Source organism: Equus caballus, unplaced genomic scaffold (assembly GCF_041296265.1).
Source record: "Equus caballus isolate H_3958 breed thoroughbred unplaced genomic scaffold, TB-T2T unassigned-0002504, whole genome shotgun sequence".
In the NCBI taxonomy this organism is placed as follows: domain Eukaryota; kingdom Metazoa; phylum Chordata; class Mammalia; order Perissodactyla; family Equidae; genus Equus; species Equus caballus.
The window spans coordinates 16614-25000 of NW_027222332.1; positions in this window are offsets into that span (position 1 = coordinate 16614).

An 8387-nucleotide genomic window follows, 5' to 3' on the forward strand; every position below is an offset into this window, starting at 1 on the left:
TTTTTCCCCAGGTCTCCACGCCCTTGTGTGTTTCTTTTGCTTAACGATTGCCACCTGAGCTAGCCTCTGTGGCCCATCTTTGTCAGTTTCAGAGGGTAGATTTCTCAGTCTTGCTCTTTCCCAAGTTCTGCACGCCCTTGTGTGTGGGTTTTTTTTTTTTTTTTTTTTTGCTCAAATATTGAACCTAAGCTAGCATCTGTTGCCCTTCTTCGTCAGTTTCAGAGGGTGGATTTCTCCGTGTTGCTTTTTCCCCAGGTCTCCACGCCCTTGTGTGTTTCTTTTGCTTAACGATTGCCACCTGAGCTAGCCTCTGTGGCCCATTTTCGTCAGCTTCAGAGGGTGGATTTCTCAGTGTTGCTTTTTCCCCAGGTCTCCAAGTCCCTCAGTGTGTGTGTGTGTGAGTGTGTGTGTTTTCTTTGCAAGATTGGCACTTGAGCTAACGTGTGTTGCCAGTCTTTGTCAGTCAGAGGCTAGATTTTTCAGTATCGCTCTTTCCCAAGGTCTCCACTCCCTTGCTCTTTTCTTTCTTCCTACCTTTCTTTCTTTCTTTCTTTCTTTTTGGCTTAAATATTGTCACCTGAGCTAGGCTCTGTTGCCCTGCTTCCTCCGTTTCAGCGGGTACCTTTTTTCAGGGTTGCTTTTTCACCGGGTCTCCTCGCCATTGTAGTTTTTTTATTTTATTTTATATTTTTGCTTAATGATTGCCACCTGAGGTAGCCTCTGTGGCCCATCTTCGTCAGTTTCAGAGTGTGGATTTCTCCGTGCTGCTTTTTCCCCAGGTCTCCACGCCCTTGTGTGTTTCTTTTGCTTAACGATTGCCACCTGAGCTAGTCTCTGTTGCCCATCTTTGTCAGTTTCAGAGGGTAGATTTCTCAGTCTTGCTCTTTCCCAAGTTCTGCACGCCCTTGTGTGTGTGTGTGTGTGTTTTTTTTTTTTTTTTTTTTTGCTCAAATATTGAACCAAAGCTAGCATCTGTTGCCCATCTTCGGCAGTTTCAGAGGGTAGAATTCTCAGTGTTGCTTTTTCCCCAGGTCTCCACGCCCTTGTGTTTCCCTTTTGCTTAAAGATTGCCACCTGAGCTAGCCTCTGTTGCCCATCGTCGTCAGTTTCAGAGGGTACATTTCTCAGTGCTGCTTTTTCCCCAGGTCTCCACGCCCTTGTGTGTTTCTTTTGCTTAACGATTGCCACCTGAGCTAGCCTTTGTTGCGCTTCTTTCTCAGTTTCTGAGGGTGGATTTCTCCGTGTTGCTTTTTCCCCAGGTCTCCACGCACTTCCTTTTATTTTTCCTTAAAAATTGCCACCTGAGCTAGCCCGTGTTGCCCATGTTCGTCAGTTTGAGAGGGTGGATTTCTCAGTGTTGCTTTTTCCCCAGGTCTCCACGCCCTTGTGTGTTTCTTTTGCTTAACGATTGCCACCTGAGCTAGCCTCTGTGGCCCATCTTCGTCAGTTTCAGAGGGTAGATTTCTCAGTGCTGCTTTTTGCCCAGGTCTCCACGCCCCTGTGTGTTTCTTTTGCTTAACGATTGCCACCTGAGCTAGCCTCTGTTGCCCATGTTCGTCAGTTTCAGAGGGTGGATTTCTCCGTGCTGCTTTTTACCCGGGTCTCCACGCCCTTGTGTCTTTCTTTTCTGCTTAAAGGTTGCAACCTGAGCTAGGGTCTGTTGCCCATGTTCCTCAGTTTCAGAGGGTGGATTTCTCCGTGCTGCTTTTTACCCGGGTCTCCACGCCCTTGTGTGTTTCTTTTGCTTAACGATTGCCACCTGAGCTAGCCTCTGTGGCCCATTTTCGTCAGCTTCAGAGGGTGGATTTCTCAGTGTTGCTTTTTCCCCAGATCTCCACGTCCCTCAGTGTGTGTGTGTGTGAGTGTGTGTGTTTTCTTTGCAAGATTGGCACTTGAGCTAACGTGTGTTGCCAGTCTTTGTCAGTCAGAGGCTAGATTTTTCAGTATTGCTCTTTCCCAAGGTCTCCACTCCCTTGCTCTTTTCTTTCTTTCTTTCTTTCTTTCTTTCTTTCTTTCTTTCTTTCTTTCTCTTTTTGGCTTAAATATTGTCACCTGAGCGAGGCTCTGTTGCCCTGCTTCCTCCGTTTCAGAGGGTACCTTTTTTCAGGGTTGCTTTTTCACCGGGTCTCCTCGCCATTGTAGTTTTGTATTTTATTTTATTTTTTTGCTTAATGATTGCCACCTGAGGTAGCCTCTGTTGCCCATTTTCGTCAGCTTCAGAGGGTGGATTTCTCAGTGTTGCTTTTTCCCCAGGTCTCCACGCCCTTGTGTTTTCCTTTTGCTTAACGATTGCCACCTGAGCTAGCCTCTGTTGCCCATCGTCGTCAGTTTCAGAGGGTACATTTCTCAGTGCTGCTTTTTCCCCAGGTCTCCACGCCCTTGTGTGTTTCTTTTGCTTAACGATTGCCACCTGAGCTAGCCTCTGTGGCCCATCTTTGTCAGTTTCAGAGGGTAGATTTCTCAGTCTTGCTCTTTCCCAAGTTCTGCACGCCCTTGTGTGTGGGTTTTTTTTTTTTTTTTTTTTTTGCTCAAATATTGAACCTAAGCTAGCATCTGTTGCCCTTCTTCGTCAGTTTCAGAGGGTGGATTTCTCCGTGTTGCTTTTTCCCCAGGTCTCCACGCCCTTGTGTGTTTCTTTTGCTTAACGATTGCCACCTGAGCTAGCCTCTGTGGCCCATTTTCGTCAGCTTCAGAGGGTGGATTTCTCAGTGTTGCTTTTTCCCCAGGTCTCCAAGTCCCTCAGTGTGTGTGTGTGTGAGTGTGTGTGTTTTCTTTGCAAGATTGGCACTTGAGCTAACGTGTGTTGCCAGTCTTTGTCAGTCAGAGGCTAGATTTTTCAGTATCGCTCTTTCCCAAGGTCTCCACTCCCTTGCTCTTTTCTTTCTTCCTACCTTTCTTTCTTTCTTTCTTTCTTTTTGGCTTAAATATTGTCACCTGAGCTAGGCTCTGTTGCCCTGCTTCCTCCGTTTCAGCGGGTACCTTTTTTCAGGGTTGCTTTTTCACCGGGTCTCCTCGCCATTGTAGTTTTTTTATTTTATTTTATATTTTTGCTTAATGATTGCCACCTGAGGTAGCCTCTGTGGCCCATCTTCGTCAGTTTCAGAGTGTGGATTTCTCCGTGCTGCTTTTTCCCCAGGTCTCCACGCCCTTGTGTGTTTCTTTTGCTTAACGATTGCCACCTGAGCTAGTCTCTGTTGCCCATCTTTGTCAGTTTCAGAGGGTAGATTTCTCAGTCTTGCTCTTTCCCAAGTTCTGCACGCCCTTGTGTGTGTGTGTGTGTGTGTGTTTTTTTTTTTTTTTTTTTGCTCAAATATTGAACCAAAGCTAGCATCTGTTGCCCATCTTCGGCAGTTTCAGAGGGTAGAATTCTCAGTGTTGCTTTTTCCCCAGGTCTCCACGCCCTTGTGTTTCCCTTTTGCTTAAAGATTGCCACCTGAGCTAGCCTCTGTTGCCCATCGTCGTCAGTTTCAGAGGGTACATTTCTCAGTGCTGCTTTTTCCCCAGGTCTCCACGCCCTTGTGTGTTTCTTTTGCTTAACGATTGCCACCTGAGCTAGCCTTTGTTGCGCTTCTTTCTCAGTTTCTGAGGGTGGATTTCTCCGTGTTGCTTTTTCCCCAGGTCTCCACGCACTTCCTTTTATTTTTCCTTAAAAATTGCCACCTGAGCTAGCCCGTGTTGCCCATGTTCGTCAGTTTGAGAGGGTGGATTTCTCAGTGTTGCTTTTTCCCCAGGTCTCCACGCCCTTGTGTGTTTCTTTTGCTTAACGATTGCCACCTGAGCTAGCCTCTGTGGCCCATCTTCGTCAGTTTCAGAGGGTAGATTTCTCAGTGCTGCTTTTTGCCCAGGTCTCCACGCCCCTGTGTGTTTCTTTTGCTTAACGATTGCCACCTGAGCTAGCCTCTGTTGCCCATGTTCGTCAGTTTCAGAGGGTGGATTTCTCCGTGCTGCTTTTTACCCGGGTCTCCACGCCCTTGTGTCTTTCTTTTCTGCTTAAAGGTTGCAACCTGAGCTAGGGTCTGTTGCCCATGTTCCTCAGTTTCAGAGGGTGGATTTCTCCGTGCTGCTTTTTACCCGGGTCTCCACGCCCTTGTGTGTTTCTTTTGCTTAACGATTGCCACCTGAGCTAGCCTCTGTGGCCCATTTTCGTCAGCTTCAGAGGGTGGATTTCTCAGTGTTGCTTTTTCCCCAGATCTCCACGTCCCTCAGTGTGTGTGTGTGTGAGTGTGTGTGTTTTCTTTGCAAGATTGGCACTTGAGCTAACGTGTGTTGCCAGTCTTTGTCAGTCAGAGGCTAGATTTTTCAGTATTGCTCTTTCCCAAGGTCTCCACTCCCTTGCTCTTTTCTTTCTTTCTTTCTTTCTTTCTTTCTTTCTTTCTTTCTTTCTTTTTGGCTTAAATATTGTCACCTGAGCTAGGCTCTGTTGCCCTGCTTCCTCCGTTTCAGCGGGTACCTTTTTTCAGGGTTGCTTTTTCACCGGGTCTCCTCGCCATTGTAGTTTTTTATTTTATTTTATTATTTTGCTTAATGATTGCCACCTGAGGTAGCCTCTGTTGCCCATTTTCGTCAGCTTCAGAGGGTGGATTTCTCAGTGTTGCTTTTTCCCCAGGTCTCCACGCCCTTGTGTTTTCCTTTTGCTTAACGATTGCCACCTGAGCTAGCCTCTGTTGCCCATGTTCATCAGTTTCAGAGGGTAGATTTCTCAGTGTTGCTTTTTCCCCAGGTCTCCACGCCCTTGTGTGTTTCTTTTGCTTAAAGATTGCCACCTGAGCTAGCCTCTGTTGCGCTTCTTTCTCAGTTTCAGAGGGTAGTTTTCTCAGTGTTGCTTTTTTCGCCAGCTCTCCACGCCCTGGTGTCTTTCTTTTCTGCTTAAAGGTTCCAACCTGAGCTAGCGTCTGTTGCCCATGTTCCTCAGTTTCAGAGGGTGGATTTCTCCGTGCTGCTTTTTACCCGGGTCTCCACGCCCTTGTGTGTTTCTTTTGCTTAACGATTGCCACCTGAGCTAGCCTCTGTTGCGCTTCTTTCTCAGTTTCTGAGGGTGGATTTCTCAGTGTTGCTTTTTCCCCAGGTCTCCACGCCCTTGTGTGTTTCTTTTGCTTAACGATTGCCGCCTGAGCTAGCCTCTGTGGCCCATTTTCGTCAGCTTCAGAGGGTGGATTTCTCAGTGTTGCTTTTTCCCCAGGTCTCCACGTCCCTCAGTGTGTGTGTGTGTGTGAGTGTGTGTGTTTTCTTTGCAAGATTGGCACTTGAGCTAACGTGTGTTGCCCATCTTTGTCAGTTTCAGAGGCTAGATTTTTCAGTATCGCTCTTTCCCAAGGTCTCCACTCCCTTGCTCTTTTCTTTGTTTCTTTGTTTCTTTGTTTCTTTCTTTTTGGCTTAAATATTGTCACCTGAGCTAGGCTCTGTTGCCCTGCTTCCTCCGTTTCAGAGGGTACCTTTTTTCAGGGTTGCTTTTTCACCGGGTCTCCTCGCCATTGTAGTTTTTTATTTTATTTATTTATTTTTTTGCTTAACGATTGCCACCTGAGCTAGCCTGTGTTGCCCATGTTCGTCAGTTTCAGAGGGTAGATTTCTCAGCGTTGCTTTTTCCCCAGGTCTCTACGCGCTTGTGTGTGTGTGTGTGTGTGTGTGTGTGTGTGTGTTCTGCTTAAAGATTGCCACCCGAGCTAGCCCCTGTTGCCCATCTTCGTCAGTTTCAGAGGGTAGATTTCTCAGTGTTGATTTTCCCCCAGTTCTCCACGCCCTCGTGCTTTTTTTTTTTTTTTTAATTTCCTTAAATGTCGGCACCTCAGCTAGCCTCTTTTTCCCATCTTCGTCCGTTTCAGCGGGTAGACTCTCCGCCTGCCTTCGACAGACCCTCTGCGCTTGAAAGCTTTCCTCCTCCCGTCATCACGGTCCTTCTCGGATGACGTGCCTGGTTTCGGTTTGACCGTCCCCGCCCGCCCTGATTTTCTAAGTCCTCCCGGGAGCCCCGGGGGCGCTCCGGCCGCTCCGGGAAGCGGCGGCCTCCCGGCCGCACCGGCTCAGCCCGGCCCGGGCCGACCCCTGGCCTCTCTGGGGGAACTCTCCCCGTCCCCTTCCCGGTGAGCGCCCGAGAAACCTTTTCCGGGTCCCCCTCCTGCGGCTGGGGCTGCGCCTTGGCGGCCGGGAGCCCGCGGGCGGACGCCCCGGGGCCGAGCTGGGCCGGGAGGCTGGGTCCGAGGGGGCGCCGGGACGGGATCTGGCGGCCCGGCGGCCCGGCTGTGCTCCCCGGCGGGCCCGCGCTCCGGCTCCGTCCCGCTGAGGCGGTCGCCGGTCGCCGGGTGCCACCTGGCGGCCGCTTTTATATCGTCTCTTTCCTCCGGAGCTCCGGCGACGCGGGCCAAGGGACGGGACTCGGCCGCGGTGACCGAGGCAGAGTCCCGGGAGGCCGGCGTCGCTGGCGGGATCTGGCCCGGTGGCGCCGGTGCGTGAGCGCGACGCCCGCTCGCCGGAGATTGGAGGTGCAGGCTACTGAGGGAGGTGGCTGTCGCCGCGCCGCCCGGTGCCGGCCGGGGTGTGGGGCCTCCCGGACGGGTCGACCAGCAGCCGCCGGTGCCCCTCCGTCCCCGGGAGGGGGTGGGGGGCCACCGCGGGGGAACGGGCGAGGGAACTCGTCCCGTGCCCGGCCGTCGTCCTGAGGGCGGCCCGGTGGTCGGGCCTTCCGCGTCGCCGATCCCCTTTCCGCGCCCCGCTCCGGAGGTGGGGGACCGGCCGGGGCCTTGCGGGGGAGGCCCGTGGAGGGCGCGACGGGCTCGGCCGCCGGGCTGGCCTTTTCCCCACTGGTCTTCCGAGTCGACCGGCTCTGGCGGTGGGGACCGGGCCCGGTCCTCGGATGCCTCCTCCTCCGTGGCAGTTTTTTGTCCAAGTCCCGCCCTGGAGAAGAGCGTGGACCGGCCCCGGGAGCCCTCGAGGGCGGGCCGGGGAGGGCGTCCCCGGCCGGGACGCGTGCCCGGGGTGGGTCCGGGCCGTCGGACCGGACTTCTCTCTCCGAGTTTCGCGGGTCGCGTCTTTGTCCGGAGGTGGGAGGGGGCCGGCTCGAGGCGTAGGTGGAGCCCCGGCTGAGGGACGGGAGCCACGGTCCCGCCCCGGGCCCGGTCGCCGGAGGCTCCTCCGTGGAATTCTTTTCTAAGTCCTGACCCGGCGACTCAGAGGGAGGGACCGACCGGTCCCGGCCCGCGCGGGCGGCCCGGGGAGGCTGTCCCCGGCTCCCCCTGCCGCCACGCTTCTGGGGTCGACCAGATGGCCCCGGGAGCTCCGGGCCTGGTGGCGATGGGGTCGTGCTTGGGGTCTGGTGGCCGTGGCCGTGATCCAGGGGTTCCCCTCGTGATCCGTGGGTGGGCCCCGTCTCCGGGCGCGGCGATTCTTGCCCCTGAATGGGTGGTTTTGTGCCGCCAGATAAGTGCTGACACGCTCTGCTCGGGTGACAGTCGCCCGAGAGCTTCCGGGTGCCTGGATGCGTGTGCGGGGAGGTCTCCGGGCTCTGGCCGAGAACCGGACGCCCGTTTCCACCCCCGCCGCTTGAGCCGCCCGCTGGGGCCTGCGCGCCGGCTCTTGTGCGTTCCAGGCGTCCCCGCGACCGTGGTGCCACCTCCGGTCTCTGGTACCCGAGGGCGGCGGGGTTAGGGGCGCGGGGTCCTCTACCACGTGCACTCCCTGCTGCCGGCACCCGGGTGCGGTCGCGACTTACCCCGTCCCGCCGGCTCCGTGCCAGTGCGTGTCAGGCGTTCTCGTCCTGGGGTCGTCGCCCGCGCTTGCTAGAGGAGGAGGGGGGCCGGTGAGGCTGAAGCAGGCTCCTCCGCTCGCTGTCCTCGCCGGCCTTCCCTTGCTCGGGGATCCCTCGCGTTATGCTGCTGATCGATGTGGTGATGCTGTGCTCTCCCGGGCCGGGCCTAAGCCGTGCCAGACGAGGGACGGACGTTCATGGCGAACGGGACCGCTCTTCTCGCTCTGCCCGCGGGCCCCCTCGCCCGTTCTCCCCCGCTGCGAGTGGCGTGTGGGAGGTGGCAGGGGTGCGGAATCCGGCCCGACCTCGCTCCCCCGCCCCGTGCCTTGTGGCGTGGGCGGTGTCGGGGTCTCCGTGACGCGGCGGATGCTCCGCCTGTGCCTCTTGGCTGTGTCTCGCGGGCGGCCCTCCCCACGGTGGGGCGGGCCGTGTTGCCGCCGCGCCGCGCGCCTTCTTGGACGCGTGAGCGCGCTCCCCCGGCCGTTGGCGGTGCCCCTGGAGTGTTCCAGGTCGTCCCTCAGGCGCCTGAGGCCGATTGGCGGTGTCGTTCCCTGTTCCCGTCGCCCTCCTCAGGTGACCGCTGCGCTGGTGTGTCTGAGAAGCGGGGGGTCGAGTCGGTAAGGGAGGCGTGCCCGTCCCCCTCGGG